Source organism: Salmo trutta, chromosome 8 (assembly GCF_901001165.1).
Source record: "Salmo trutta chromosome 8, fSalTru1.1, whole genome shotgun sequence".
In the NCBI taxonomy this organism is placed as follows: Eukaryota; Metazoa; Chordata; class Actinopteri; order Salmoniformes; family Salmonidae; genus Salmo; species Salmo trutta.
In genome coordinates, this window is record NC_042964.1 from 41,468,994 (window position 1) to 41,485,640 (window position 16,647).

At 42.8% G+C, this 16,647-nt stretch overlaps 1 protein-coding gene across 3 annotated transcripts in view; it reads left to right on the forward strand.

Annotated features, from left to right (window-relative positions):
* The window catches only part of LOC115198976 (synaptotagmin-1), a 238,873-nt gene that overhangs the window by 72,742 nt on the left and 149,484 nt on the right, over positions 1-16,647 (forward strand). For 2 of the 3 annotated variants that reach the window (XM_029761443.1, XM_029761447.1), the window contains exon 2: positions 10,868-10,918. The gene's annotated coding sequence lies outside the window, so the exon portion shown is untranslated. Of the gene's footprint in view, positions 1-8,944; positions 9,228-10,867; positions 10,919-16,647 lie in introns of those variants that run through there. The other variant, XM_029761444.1, reaches the window with a different exon arrangement.

Here is a 16,647-nt window from a genome sequence, read left to right on the forward strand (position 1 = left end):
CTTAGTAATGTCAAAATGAACAATAAAGTGGGGGGAAAAAAGTATTTCATCCCCTGCTGATTTTGTATGTTTGCCCACTGACTAAGAAATTATCAGTCTATAATTTTAATGTTAGGTTTATTTGAACAGTGAGAGACAGAATAACAACAACAAAAAATCCAGAAAAACACGTCAAAAATGTTAGAAATTGATTTACATTTTAATGAGGGAAATAAGTATTTGACCCCCTCTCAATCAGAAAGATTTCTGGCTCCTAGGTGTCTTTTATACAGGTAACAAGCTGAGATTAGGAGCACACTCTTAAAGGGAGTGCTCCCTACCGCAGCCTGTTACCTGTATAAAAGACACCTGTCCACAGAAGCAATCAATCAATCAGATTCCAAACTCTCCACCATGGCCAAGACCAAAGAGCTCTCCAAGGATGTCAGGGACAAGATTGTAGACCTGCACAAGGCTGGAATGGGCTACAAGACCATCGCCAATCAGCTTAGTGAGAAGGTGACAACATTTTGTGCGATTATTCGCAAATGGAAGAAACACAAAAGAACTGTCAATCTCCCTCGGCCTGGGGCTCCATGCAAGATCTCACCTCGTGGAGTTGCAATGATCATGAGAACGGTGAGGAATCAGCCCAGAACTACATGGGAGGATCTTGTCAATGATCTCAAGGCAGCTGGGATCATAGTCACCAAGAAAACAATTGGTAACACACTACGCCGTGAAGGACTGAAATCCTGCAGCGCCCGCAAGGTCCCCCTGCTCAAGAATACATATACATGCCCGTCTGAAGTTTGCCAATGAACATCTGAATGATTCAGAGTACAACTGGTGAAAGTGTTGTGGTCAGATGAGACCAAAATGGAGCTCTTTGGCATCAACTCAACTCGCCGTGTTTGGAAGAGGAGGAATTCTGCCTATGACCCCAAGAACACCATCTCCACCGTCAAACATGGAGGTGGAAACATTATGCTTTGGGGGTGTTTTTCTGCTAAGGGGACAGGACAACTTCACCGCATCATTTGACAGGGCCATGTACTGTCAAATCTTGGGTGAGAACCTCCTTCCCTCAGCCAGGGCATTGAAAATGGGTCGTGGATGGGTATTCCAGCATGACAATTACCCAAAACACACGGCCAAGGCAACAAAGGAGTGGCTCAAGAAGAAGCACATTAAGGTCCTGGAGTGGCCTAGCCAGTCTCCAGACCTTAATCCCATATAAAATCTGTGGAGGGAGCTGAAGGTTCGAGTTGCCAAACGTCAGCCTCGAAACCTTAATGACTTGGATAATTTCTTTGTAAGTGGGCAAACGTACAAAAACAGCAGGGGATCAAATACTTTTTTCCCCCACTGTACCTCACAAAGGCACAAACAGAATGAACTGAACTAAATAAGGAGCTGATGAGACCAGGTGCGTATCTAACACAGGTGAAATCAATGAACAAAAATGAAAGACAGGGCTACGTTCACGAACACAAAAAAACAGGGCTACGTTCAAGAACACAATGAAACAGAGGTTGACTAAGAAAATAAATACAGAACCTTACAGGATCCTAAAGACATTGTTGCCATGAACAGCAGGATGGACAGCTGTTCCCTTCCATAACAGCCGTTTAACTTTGAGGAGAAACTGGGATAATCACTTGATATATTGGGTTTGTTTGTGCAGAGACACTAGCGTCATATGGCACATTGGAGGAGTGTGAGGCAGTAAAGTGGTTTAATCCTAAATAATCTTAATGGAGTAATGATTTTTAATTATTTTACTAGTTGTTTGCCGGCAAATGACGTGTTTGTTTTAAATAAGGTTTATTGAATGTGCATTTACACATAACTAATAAAGAACTATCATTGACTTTTGGAATTGAAAATAATTTATTCGGTGGAGGTTTTCAAGTATTGGTTATTGCCTACACTTCCTCACCTTCTCCATGCCCAATCAAAATCATGGTTACCAGTGTCGTGGCTCAGAAATCCAAATGAAGTCCTACCTGAGTGGCCTTCCACCAGCACTCCCTCTCCCCTCCCCTCTCTGCCCCAGCCCAACCCCGTCCCCTCGCCGCCCCAGCCCAACCCCGTCCCCTCGCCTCCCCAGCCCAACCCCGTCCCCTCGCCGCCCCAGCCCAACCTCGTCCCCTCGCCGCCCCAGCCCAACCCCGTCCCCATGTCTTTGATGTCTGGAGTAATTAGCCATCACCTGTGAAGTAGAGAGGGGAACCAAGGCACCTCTGTGCAGCACTCCATTTTTCCTGGTAATGATGATAGTTTCTTCCAGGCAACGTTCCAGCGCATTGCCTATCAAATGTGGCGAAACGTGAGGCCCAGACCTCCACAGCGGGACGGCCCGACAGGAGAGATACCTACCTGCAGGATTTTATTAGCCTCCTTGCTATCTCCTCCTCACAAGTCTGACCTGAGAAAGGTCAAAGGCAAATTATTTCGGATGTTGATTCTTCCTCGCTGTGGCTCAATTTGATTTGCGAGCACCATTTTGGCAAAGAGAAAATTGGGTACACAAATTATGTGCCCACAAATAGAGGCTGTTTTTATACAAAAAATGGCTAATAATCCAGCAATGGTACATTGCACTGTATGTAACTCATTGCTGAATGATATTCCTCCATGGTGCCTTACAGTAGAAATGCTTATCTTGTAATGCTTGTTCTTTATGGCAGACGTACATTGTCATTACCCCCACTTACTTTGATTAAAAAGCCATCTTTACACAAAGGGGGGCAATGTAATACCTCTCCCCCATTGATTTTATGAATCTTGTTGCTGCATGCCAGAATGACAATAAAGCCTCTGCACCGTGCCAATGTCAGTCCACACCTCTGACAAACGTGTATATTAAATGCCTGCTATGGGATTTAGTGTAATGTAAAGACATTAAGATGGTCCTTCATTTGTTTTGAGGGGGGGGGGGGGGGGTTGGGCAAGAGAGTAATTGTGAGATGTTCCGTAGGGTCACACATAATAAATTGTACAACCTTGTACTTTTCCCTCACTGAGCAAAAGACAGGGGGGTTAAATAAACCACAATTTATGAGAATGATTCCGATATCACCAGTATGATAATTGGTTTCTTCTGCTCTGCCGTGAAGAAATGCTGTTCCCTGACCATTATTCTAAAGTGCAATGAACTGTGACATCACGGAAACAATGTAACACAGTATTTTGACCTCTTTGCATCCGACCATTGTTTAGCTAACCCACACACACACTTCAACTCAACAGTTTAACCTATCACCTAACTGAGCTTTTAGTTGTCACTCGCTTGAGCTCGTTCAATCGATAGACCACGCAAGGCCGTGTCACATTAAAGTAAGATGTCTCCATTGAGATCAAATAGGCTTCTTGGCCTTTGTATGGAAAACACTACAGAAGACATATGTGATGAACCTGCCCTGTCAGGGCAGCAGAGTGGACTAGTGGTAGTGGGTCTGCTCCCTGGACAGACACAGACAGCCATGGATTGCCTCTGATGCTGACAATTCTTGGTTTCCAGAATTTTTCAGGTAGGTTAAGAATAACATGCTACTACCTCTTTTTTGTCCAGTTTCTGAGTTTTCTTAGACAGTAAATCTCGTTCTTCCTCATCTCCTTGCAGTCCACCTCTATGACAGCGACGCACCCTGCCTGGCTGCATCTGCATTAACGTAGGATGCATTGTGGGTTGGTCATTGTCACATGCTACTTTAACGCCCGTCATGGAGCCGGCTCCCTCTGTGCTCAGCAGCGGCAATGAATTAGAGACATGAAAGGTGGAGTAACATTTTGTGAGGTGAGCTCAAAGTGACATATATAACCTAGCTGGTAATCAAAGGCCAAACCAGTGGAATCAAATGGCATGAAGGGACAGAGTAGATGGGAATTCAGGAAGTGATTATTTACCTGCAGCATTACCTCAGAGGGCAAGAGAGGACTATGAACGACATAGACAATCAACAAAATTGTGTTGAAAATGTGTTTCGAAAAGGTTCACAATTAATAATGGCGGAGTTCATTTGGCTGAGGAGTGCAATCTTGCGTAAAGGGCAAACCTGTTGATGTCAATTATGAAAGGCGCAAATCTATCCATTAAATCGAGTACTTTGTCGTTTCTATTCATTTAATCCTGTTAACACTTCCACTGTGTTACTGTAACTCTTAACCCTGTCAACAGATCCTTTTCTCTCATTTCAGCTCATATTCCCCAGTTCAATGCTATGCCTCCAAGGGCTGAATTTGCCACATACCTCATTCAGTGCCTGTCAAACTTCTGAAATACGTGGTTGAAGGACCATACAAGCTTAATATTTAAATGCATTTAACCTTCTAAATTAATACTGATCTGCCTGCTCCACAGTTCGACTGAGTTGTATATAGCCAAACTTTGGCCTTATAGAAAAGGTTACCCCTGGCTTTCTCTGACTTGCTGTACTATCAGTGTGTGCTCCAGAGAGTACCAGCATGCCACAGAGCCAGTTAGTCTGACAGAACCAGTCCAACTAACAGAGGGAGCCAGAGGGAAGGTGCTGTATGTGTCAAGCGTAAATACCAAACTCTGATCCAGCCAATCATGGCGCCCTGTGGGCATCGTCTGATTGGCTTGGCCTTGCGTCAGGGAACACTCTCTCCCCCGACAGCCATTACAGAATCCCATCATGCCAGAGTCATTTTCTCTCTCTTGATTTCTGGTTCCAGTGAGAAACTAAGTGTGTAGGTCAAACTAACTGCTGCTTGTTACATTTAGGCAGTATTGACTTCTAAATGCCTTCTGTCTGCAAGTGGGGAGGCAGGCCTGGGGAGTGGAGAGGCAGGCCTGTAGAGTGGGGAGGCAGGCCTGGAGAGTGGGGAGGCAGGCCTGAGGAGTGGGGACTCCTCTTGGACAGAGGTCGGTCCCTCTGCTTGATGTACAAAAGGAGTTCAACGGGGAATCAGGAGGAACAACACTTCTGCTGTTTAAATGTTAAAATGTGTTTTCCAATTAATGTTATTTTGTAAATGGCCTCCATTGCCAATCAGTGCCATCCACATTGCATCTGTAGTAGATTAGAGACCCCTTGTCGATTAGGATTTGGGCTGGGGGTTGTGAGGGGAATGCAAATGGCTGATAATTGAGCCGATCATGTGATGAACCTCTGAATCCATTAGATAACTAAGCACCAGTAGATTACTGATGAAACAGAGGAAGGCCCATTAATTCCCCAATGAAAGAGGTATTTTCTACTAGGGGGTGACAGACTTGCTAATGGACCTCCCTCAGCACAACCATGCTGTTAGTCTATTGCTCCCCCCAACTGTAACCAAAACTATTGAAGAGCTTCTGTTGTTGTTCGTGTCGAGTTTGTCATCCAGCTGGCTCTATAGTGAATTACATAGTGCCGTTCCACAGAGGTGGCAAAATCTAAGCTGTGCTTTGAAAATCTGAACATGCAACATGCAAAGAAAGAACAATCCTCCACTGTGAAGTGTATAGCCCTCAGCTGTGGATCAACACCACTGTTTTGCGTTTGAGGGGGTAAAGCACCTTTAAAACATTGAAATGGATAGGCCATCGGGGAAGTTGGTGCCTGGTCCCCAGAAATCACACACACACACACACACACACACACACACACACACACACACACACACACACACACACACACACACACACACACACACACACACACACGGATAGAATAGCTTTGACACCCTCAAATGAGCCATATCTTGTGCTCTGCTTAGCCAGGTCCTTTTTTGGAAAAGCAAAGAGTCAGTGAATGCCAATGAGGCTGATCTCCCTGAGCATTTGAGCTCTATTCTGGGACGATAACTAACTATGGGCAGCCTCCAAGGGGGAGAGCGAGCAACCTCATGTTTATTTCCAGGCCCGTTATTTTCTCCTATGCCGGAGATTGATTTGTCTAATCTCTCATGAAATACATTTTTAGTGGAGGAACGGCGGTGGCGACGCTCAAAGCCCTCCTGCTGGCCACTCCCAAATATCATTGGCTAATTAATGGCTATTTACATATCAGTCTCCTGTAGCAGAATGGACCCCCTATGCTATTTATGCTCAGCCATATAGAATTATGAATCAATAAATGTTTTTTCTCCTTCATCTACATGGAAACAGAGAGACATATTCATTTTTGTTTTGGAGAGAAATTGATATTCCACCTTGGTAGTCTACTTAAGCATTCGAGTGGCAGTACTTGGGGAAGTTCTAAGGAGGAGAAACTTACAAAAAAAAAAAAAAGTTCAGTAAAGTGAATCTTAAGGGGGTTTCTGAGATTGTTGGAATCTTTTTCAAATGTTAATCACCCCGAGACACTCCTGTCTGAAGAGAAGGTGCTGTCAGTGAGGTTTAAAAGAAGCTTGAAGATGTGCCAGGTCTCTGTCCTGTTAGATGCCATGTTTCCACCTTTCCACACTCTTCCACACACCATGGACAGCCAATTAGAGGAGATTTCTGTCCATAAGCCCCAGCTATGTCAGAAGTATGACCAATGACAAGGTGTAATGAGACACATGGCCTTTCCCTGGTGACATTAGTCAGCCTAAGAACAACCACAGTCACAATGACCGACCGAGTCCAACTTCTGCACACCCGGATGATCAAAGAGCTACGTTTCTATTGAAGCACGGAATGTAATCGCTTGACACCCTCTACCAAAGGTAACAAACAACTTTTTCAGGATGGTTACCCCTCAAGCCTGTTTCTCATCAAGTATTTGCTGTGCCCAATGAAATCCCGCAGCAAAGGATGCCAATTCTTTTCCTCAGGTGGAGGAGAACCCAACTCCTTTCCAAGGCCGTGAGGCGGCACACCGTCAGTGGGTTATTGTGTTTCTTCACCGATGAGGATGATGCTCATGGTTTATGCATGGAGGTCTTTTCTCTTTGAAACACAGAGAGACCGAGCAGCGTGAGTGGCGCCATAGAGCCTGAGTGAATGCTTCGAGATCTGTTTATTGACTTCTGGTTGTTTTCTATTCCTCTCTGTAGTCCGTGGCAGCCCTGGTTGTTGTTATCATCTGAACCTGGTTGAGTGGCTGGGATCCATTTTGTTGCTTTGTGTGTGCTTCATTGTCTGCCATCTGCCTCCTGCAAATGAACCCACAATGTCAATTTCTGTGTCCTTTTGTTCTGGCACGGATCACTCGCGCCCACCCTGAAATGGGAAATGGATGTGACTTACATGTTTAGGACTGCGTGAGGTTTTGAAAATAATTAAATGTATTTTATGTTGGTATCTAAGAGGGTGGTATTGTTATAAGAATATGTAGCTGTAGTCAACTTTGCAAAATAAATGTGTTCCATTTTGATGCACTGAGTGCTAAACCGAGCCAAATGGAATCATGTTCTGGCTGCAGCCATGCCATTAAGGGAGGAAAAATGGATTTTGTGAAAAACAACCGAATGACAAAGAGGTAGAAAGGTAATGTTATTTTAAAAAGCCTCCCATCTGTCCATTTTTATGGCTCTGAATCTGTCAGAACTTCTAAATGAATAGGGTCACCTCTATGTCAACATTGTGAAGTAAAACTCAGTAAAATGCCTTCAGTAAGATGCTTCAATGCTGTCCCTTCAGCTATCTGTGGCTTTATCCATCACTTACTGAATCAGGAGTGTATTCACAGCTCTTAGTTATCGCTCACTGGAGTTTGAGTCATGTGAGCGCATCATCACTAGGCTGTGAAAGGAAAATGTCACCTCCACAGGAACAGGATGGCGAGGGGCCTCTTAAGTGGAAGTACGTAGTCGTCAATGCTTTCCAAAAACAGAACCCGAATTAATCACAAAGGTTGTTTGCTATCACGTACAGCCTTCGGCAATTCAATCACACCAGGGTGCCATTAGTGCTGTTGCCAAGTTTGAAAAAAGTACAAAGATGGAAACAAGTATGAGGTCAATAGTGATGTCATACATTTTGGCATGAACAGGATCTCTATGGTTGAATGACCTTTTCTTCAATTCACTGATCATTGTTTGTCTTTCATCAAACCACATCCAATTTAAAACCAACCCCAGTAAAAGAAGTTAAATGTCTGACAGAAGCTAAACTGGATTTATTGGCTAATAGTTGTGATACACTGTACAGCTTCTGGTTGAAGGCCGTGGGCAAGGTGCATTTTGAGAGTACAAGCAGAACCACAGTGGCACAGTTACAACTCTATTTTCAAAAGTATTGTTGACTCAGCCAAGTCACGGCACAAATTGGATCTTCCACAGAGCCAAGCTTGTGTGATCAAGTGATCTGTGACACATCATGCACGGGAAGGTTTTTGTTTAAATCAGTGCTGTCTATTACATAACCCATTATGATGTATGATGTTGCTTATATGTGATTTGAGAAGCATGTGTAAGGCATATGAAGACATTATGAATGCTCTATAAAGCCTTTATAAGGTAGTTATCTTGTCTCAGTGTATGCATATTCGTGTGCATCTTCAATGACTTTAAAAGCCATTTGATAATATTCAGAGCTCCTAAATATGTACATTTTACAGACTCTTAAAAAATCAATACATGACTAAAATGGAAATGTGTAAACTTTTCAAAACTGGCAACTTGTTTTTGCAACTGCCACATAATGAATCTAGGGCAAGATGATGTACCTTTTTCCATTATGCAACAGTAAGATGAAGGAGTAGGGAGAGGAACTTTACTCTGACAATGTGAAAAAGATCCGTTATCAGCGTCATTTTTGACAGCATCCTTACAAGTCACCATCTTTTCAACTCCACTGTCTGTCAGATTGACAGGCCAGTAAAACAACGGGAAACCCGTTCTATTTTTCACAACATACCCAACATATACACGTGTTAATCTCACTTCTTCTCCACATTTAAATTCAGTTACTGACATGGGAGTGCATTTCCATGTCAAGTTAGCTGTTCACGTCCTGAAACACCATGTCGCTGTCCATGGTGCTGGATTCAGATTAGTTGCATACAGCCTAGTTGTCGGGAAAAACGATGTAAACAAATCGGAACAGGGTAACTTTACTGGGCTACCTCTATAAGCACACAAACAACTTACTTTTGTTCATTAAGATACAGTAATAGGAGTCATAACATATAGGCTACCATATGACTAGTGGAATTACGCGATTCACATAGAGAGGGAGAAAGAGACGCACATGATCATTGGTTGAATACTATTCGGCGGTCTGTTGCCAGACGTGGGCATAGTCACTGCACTAGTCTATGGATCTTATGGCTGGATGCGATTATCAGTTGCATCCGTGGATTTAGTAGGTGAGTAGCTCATCCTTTTGATGTGTTAGTTGAAACTAAATCTAGCAACATTGTGAGGAAATTAAATAGATGTTTTGGCCATTCATTTGGAAGGAAACGTGCTTATTTGTCTCGCACGCTGCTGTGTGTAGCCGCTTGATCTGTGGGTGTTATTTTGTTCATGGGTAGAGCGATTATTGCATCTACATAAAAATACTATACATTCGTACATTGTCAGTAGCACACTTAACATGGCATTTTTCTGTAAAGGAAGCGTCTTTGATTGACTTGGCAATGAGCCAATCTCTTATTGGAAGTTGGTTGGTGCTGTAAAGGGTAATTTAATCAAAATAGAAAGTACATTTGAGCGAATTAGTTGTTCGTTTATTGGCAACAATCTGACAATTCTTTAGGTAAAAAAATGATAGCCTGCCCTGTTCCGTAGTAAGAACAATGAAATCGCGCTTGTTTCCTTGGTTCGCTTTCTAAATATTGCGTAGTATAGAGATATTTACATTCGAATCTTAAGAAGCTTTAACACAAAGGTTGAAACCGTGATGATGGTTTCTTTTACATTTAGTGTATTTCCTTGATCATAGCTTATGGTTGCAAATAGAGGCATACATAGTCTATGCCATATCTACTCTACAGCAGGGTTCCCCAACTGGCGATTTTATTTGACGAGCAAATCCGCTCCAAGTGATTTGAATTTTGGAAATCTGTTCCAAAGTATTCCCACGCATAATAAAAATATGTGATCTATACAAATGTAAGAAATGTTTATACTTATTATGTTTTAGTAAAATATGATGTCTGTTTTGGGCTTCTTGCGGTCAAATTACAAATGAATTATTATGTGCTGTCCCCTTGACCATCCAAGAAGAAATCGTCCCGCAGCTGAATTTAGTTGATGATCCGTGTTCTACAGGTCAAAATGCTTCTCTCAGTAGGTTTGTGTGTCGGCATCAGCAACCTCCAACTATCTAGCTTTTCTTAATTACCAGAATCCATTTCTATTACCAAACCTCTCTGGAGTACAAACCTACTTCTTTCTCACTTTTAATTTGTGTGCACTTCTATACACAGGTCCTTATTTGGTCATTCAGATAATAATAATTGAATCTTCCCTTTTCAGATCTGACTTGGTACCCCAGTATCTTAATTAACAGGTATCATATTGCCTCAATGTAAAACTCATGCATTTGGGCTATAGCAAAACTGTTATTCAAAACATAATGAATCAAATGTTCAAATTAAGGTAACAGTTATGAGGGCTACTGGGAGTCTAGGTTCGTCTGCTGTCAATACGATCCTTCTCTGGACTAGTTCCTGTTCACTCTGCTGTTTTACCATGCTCACCTACTTCACGCCATACAAGACTTGAAGCAGAAGCTTCTATTCAGACAAGAGGGAGTCTTCTTCCTTTGTGAGAAAACACACTCATAGTCATGTTGGAGCTCACTGAACCATATGTTTGTTTTATGTTGCCTTGGCCTACTTTCACTCTTGTACAGTATGATTCTCTCTCTCCTCTCTGTGGCTGCTGCTCTCTGGTGACCCTCATCTCTTTCTATTGGATGGCCCTAGGCAGTTCTGTCTTTATATTGGATGTGTTTGGTCACGCATGCCAGATCTAATACCACTGTCTGTCTCTTCTGCAGTGAACCAGCCATAGGAAGAACAACAAGGAATCTACACCGACTGAAGACGTTGTAAGTGTCTGATTACATTTTTCCTTGAATCAACATATAACATTTCACAAATTGTGTTGCGCTTGCAGTGGTATATATTTCTGGCAATCCCAAATCTAATGAAACAACCTTCAAATCTGTCAATTTGGATTTTAAGATCAACAAATAACCTTAAATTCGTTCGATTTTCATCTCTCTTATCAAACTTAAAGAGAACGGATAAGAGAACAGATAAATACATGTGTAGGCCTACTCAATAAAGTAGTATTTTTCAAATTATTTTTCTCAAAAGCCTTTATATATTGTCTCATACAATAATCTGTACTCTTAATAATCCTTATTATTGTTCTTATTATTATATTAACATTTTGCCGACCCCACTGCAATTCCCCGATTTAGGAATATCACATGTTGCTCGACATTTTGCGTGAATCACAGGTTGATGTCAATGGGAGATTTATGCAAAAATGTGGCTTATATCATCTTACTGTATCTACATGCATTTAGCCTATAGCACCTGAGCAGTACACACACAGTGAGTTACTCCATGGGACATCTTATTGAAACATTTTAAAAGCAGCTGACGCACATACTGTCACTCAACTTACCGTATGAAGTTAGTGAATTGACCAGGGAACCAGAATGCCTGATGTCCTCTGGTCTTGTTTGGGATGCAGACATTGTCCTGCTGCCTGGTCTAATGAGATCTCTTGGCGGGAGAATCTAATATTCGCTATCGAGGCTACAACATGGCCCCCAAGTCAGTGACTCTGAGGACTGTATGTTAATCCAATGGAGTGGAGTCATCTGTGATCAAGAAGAACTAGAGAGGCAATAGAATAGAGCCACACTCCAGAGGAGAATGTTCTGTAAGGGATCTGTAGTGTGTGTCATATTACCAATAGATGGCAGTGAAACATGACATTTTCTCTCCACAAGTTCTGATTTAGGATCAGTTTTTTCTTTTAGATCACAATGAATATGATTACATGAACAGGGGAAGCTGATCTGAGATAAGCACTCTTACTCTGAGTCACTTGACACATACGGCCCCTCGTCTTTACAGTAGAGTATGTATGTTTGCTCGTTTTTGCTGGTGGCTGGGTTGGAAGGACAGGCAGTGACAGTATAGACGAGTAGTTAACGCTGTCTCATTTTACATGATAGAGCACCAAGTTGTCTCCTGTGGTGAATGGAGCTCCCTGCATCTGTCCCAACTGTCACCTGTGATTGATGAACTGCGTGTGTCCCAATACATCTTCAAGGCTCTTCGCTGCTGTCTCTCCCCCCCCCCCCCCCCCCCCCCCCACCACCACCCTGATCCCCATCTCCCAGCCTCATCCTATTAGCAGGCATATTAACCACCACCCATGTTTTATGATCGGGACATAATCCCACCTTGTCATGGTGGTCTGTCGTTATAGTAAGACAAGTCTCCTTGCTACCATCCTTGTGTTTACTCATTGCCAAGTGAGTCCCTCCTCTTCTCCACATAGCCTCCCCACCTTTGAGGCAGGGACAGGGGTGTACTGGCAACAATCACACCCCCTTAATCCATTTAGATCCAGGACATAATCCGGACAGTGTTTCCTGGCATTAAATGCATATTCACACCTGACATGTTGTTGTGGGAGATGGGCCAGATCTGATGGGAGGACAGTAGCAGGTTGATAGGCTCTCTCACCACCAAGGTCGAGCCTGTCAATGTGTCAGTGTCTTATAACACCTTCCATAGGCTTTGGGCTTCTGGGCAGTCGCCTGGCCCTGTTCCACAACACTGATCCTGGCCTGATTCTGACAATCTCACCCTCTATCTGGGGGAAGCCCTTTGAGGGTTCCCATCACCTGCCTCTCCCATCACCTGCCTCTACCCAGTCTCCCACTTTAGTGTGGGAGATGACAGCGTTTAGAGAGCTTGCACCCACATAGATTATGCTAAATGGTATCAGTGTAAGATATTGTCACAATCACAGATTTGCAACAAAGCCATGAAGTATTGAGTTTGAGCCAGGTGACGAGTTGAACCAGGGAACACTTGTTATGATTTAATGTTTTCCTCTGATACTTGGTAATAACTTTACAGTTTACCGGCTCACTGAGACTCATCAATCTGCTGGTGGATGTCATCTTGCTCTCAGCTCCCAGCTGCTTGGAGAGACAGACAACCATCTCATTCACTCAGTGCTCAGTCAGTCATATCTCCCAGGGAGAGAGAAGTGAGTGGGATGGAGATAAGTGCTGCAAGATGGAGCCCCTTCATTTAATGCAAAGCAGATAGACATGCAACAGAAAACATTCACGGTCACACAGATTGATACAAACAACTTTGAATTCACTCTTGAGCGTCATAGTACTGTTTTGGTGTCAATATAGCACAGTGATTAGCGACAATTATAAACTGGGTGGTTCGAGCACTGAATGCTGGTTGACAGCCGTGGTATATCAGACCGTATACCACGGGTATGACAAAATATATATATTTACTGCTCTAATTACATTGGTAACCAGTTTATAATAGCAATAAGGCACCTCAGGGGTTTGTGGTATATGGCTAAGAGCTGTATCCAGGCACTCCACGTTGCATCGTACTTTAGAACAGCCCTTAGCCGTGGTATATTGGCCATATACCACACTCCCCAGGGACTTATTGCTTAATTATAAAGTCGACAGAAAAACGTTGGTTCACCGACTGTAATAATTGACATGAGGAGCTGTGAGGATGAGGCGTAAGGAGGTTTTATGGGGATATTTTACAGGGTGTATCCATCGCCTTAGCTGTCTATAACCAGACTGACTACTCCCCCTCCAGAGTACATTAAGGTCTCTCAGAGTGGGCTTTCAGACCAGACCCATTTTAGACATAGTTCTCTCTCCCTCTTTGGCCAGGGTATTACAGCAACCAAAATGAGCTCCTCTTTCTCCTCAGACAAGGTTAGTATTCACCTGCGTTCCCTTATCTAACGGGACAGGCTATGCTCCATGTTCGTCTTTGAATCTCAGCCATTATACTATTTCATTTCCTCCCTAATTCGTTTAATCAGCCGCTGGGTCCCGCTCCTCAGATAGGGCCGGGGTGACACCAAACGCAATTCACATCTCCTTCTTTGTCCTCGGTTTCTGCGCCATGCAAAACTCTGTGATTGTTCTTTAATAACAGAGTGTGGATGTATCCAGGTTACCATTGTGGGGACGTAATTTAATACCTAATGTTGTCCCTTTGAGGAAATTACAGGGAAATTGAGGGCTCGCTTCGGAATGAGGTCTTGCATGGATACTGTTTCACTGAGAATAGGGCCGTACAGCTTTTAATCAAACAGAGTAGAACATTAGCAGTTCAATTGATAATCAGTTTAACTTTGGCAATTCAAATTCTAGTCATTCTTTATCTTGGTGTAGGTTGCCAAGTCAACTTCTCTCCTCAACCTTCTTCCCAACGAGCATTACGTTGCCTCAGCAAAATGGATGACTTATTTTACCTTTATTTAACCAGGTAGGCAAGTTGAGAACAAGTTCTCATTTACAACTGCGACCTGGCCAAGATAAAGCAAAGCAGTTCGACACATATAACAACACAGAGTTACACATGGAGTAAAACAAACATACAGTCAATAATACAGTAGAAAAATAAGTCTATATACAATGTGAGCAAATGAGGTGAGATAAGGGAGGTAAAGGCAATAAATAGGCCATGGTGGTGAAGTAAATACAATATAGCAATTAAAACACTGGAATGGTAGATTTGACAGTAGATGAGTGTGCAAAGTAGAAATACTGGGGTGCAAAGGAGCAAAATAAATAAATACAGTAGGGGAAGAGGTAGTTGTTTGGGCTATTTATAGATGGGCTATGTACAGGTGCAGTGATCTGTGAGCTGCTCTGACAGCTGGTGCTTAAAGCTAGTGAGGGAGATAAGTGTTTCCAGTTTCAGAGATTTTTGTAGTTCGTTCCAGTCATTGGCAGCAGAGAACTGGAAGGAGAGGCGGCCAAAGGAGGAATTGGCTTTGGGGGTGACAATGATCAATTAGCCTTTTAAAATAATAAACTTGGATTAGCTAACACAGCGTGCCACTGGAACACAGGAGAGATGATTGCTGATGATGGGCCTCTGTACGCCTATGTAGATATTCCATAAAACAAATTGCCGTTTCCAGCTACAATAGTCATTTACAACATTAACAATGTCTAAACTGTATTTCTGATCAAATTGATTTTAAATTGACAAAAAAATAGCTTTTCTTTCAAAAACAAAGACATTTATAAGTGACCCCAAACTTTTGAACGGTAGTATATTTAATATATACAGTATATGTTTTGTGAATAATATATATTTAAAAAATAAATAACAATTTTCTCCCTCTTGGCCCCCCCACAGGCCTGGGCCCAGGAGTGTCAGGCCCGGTAAACCCCTACAGTATATTAATCTGGCCCTGCCTGGAGATGAGTTTACTCTCCCACAAATTCATGTGACTGAAAGCGCCCAAATGCATGTGTTCCTTAAACACAAAAGTAAATTCAACCTTCATTCTGAGAGAATGGATATGGAGCCCAAGAAAGCACATTAAACATAGAACATTATATTAATGTGTGAAAAAACACTAAAAGGACTTCTCTTAAAACCACTACGGACTCCATTAGCCTAGCAGGCTCTCACAGAGGCAGAGTGAGATTAAGTTATGGAAGTTTATTTTGTGCAGGGAGTTGCATATGAAATTGGCAACACACCGTCACACCGTTGAAATCCCATAGCTGTGTCAGAGGTTAAAAGCATTGTTTCACCGTCACCTACAGTAAGTTCTGAATAGCCATGTCAAACCATCCAAGAGTTGGCCCCTGAGCACTGCTGATTGCAAAGTCTGAAGTGGAAGAGGCATTATCACTGTGATTGAGTCTGTTTAAATATTTCCCAGACAGATTACGTTTGCTAAACACACAATTCAGCGTAATTAACCAAGCCATCAGCGCGTGTCGTTATGAGTCTAAAGTTGTCGCACTGTGGTGGCTTAAATCAGGCCGTCCATTAGGGTTTCCCGTTTAAAGCCCCCTGCAGGCCGAGATTGAGGAAGTAAAATGTTTGCTTACTTGAACTTTGGACGAGACTTTGAAAGTACAGAGAAGTAAAAGCCCGCTCTCCTGAATCGTGACGAGAATGAAAGAAAGGAGAGAGGGAATGAGGAAAGGAGGCAATTTCAAGATAGCAACCAGTATTTTGCCAGAATAAATCAATCTTGGACTCCAAACGGTGACATTTAGGCTCAATGGGCTGTTTTGACTGAGGACCTCTCTTCAGCTTGTTATCATCGCTATTGATTTCCTGGAGAGGAGGGAGAGAATGAATGGAGGAAGCCATTATTCCACACAGGAAGAGAGGGATAAGAAAGAGAAGAGAAGAAAGTCCCAGACAGACATTGTGTGTCTGACAGTGTTGTGGAGCTGCATAGTCTGTTTGTTCCCCCGGTAGTGAATGTGGACCCACTTGTAGTCAGTGGGCCTAATCCTGGGGAGAAAACACCACAACACTCCCTGAAAAGTGTGGAAAGAGGGACTAAGGCTGCATATCCCCCTGCCACACACACACACAAAGATTTCCCCATCCCACAAATAGAGCTATTTCAAACTCCCTCCTAATGTGATTTATAACATTTTCAACAAACCAAATGTTACTTAGCATTAGTAGATCTACGAAGCTGCTTTGGGCACAACGAGGCATCCGGATGAATCACCGCTGGCTGATGTCAGAACAGTTTAAGAAA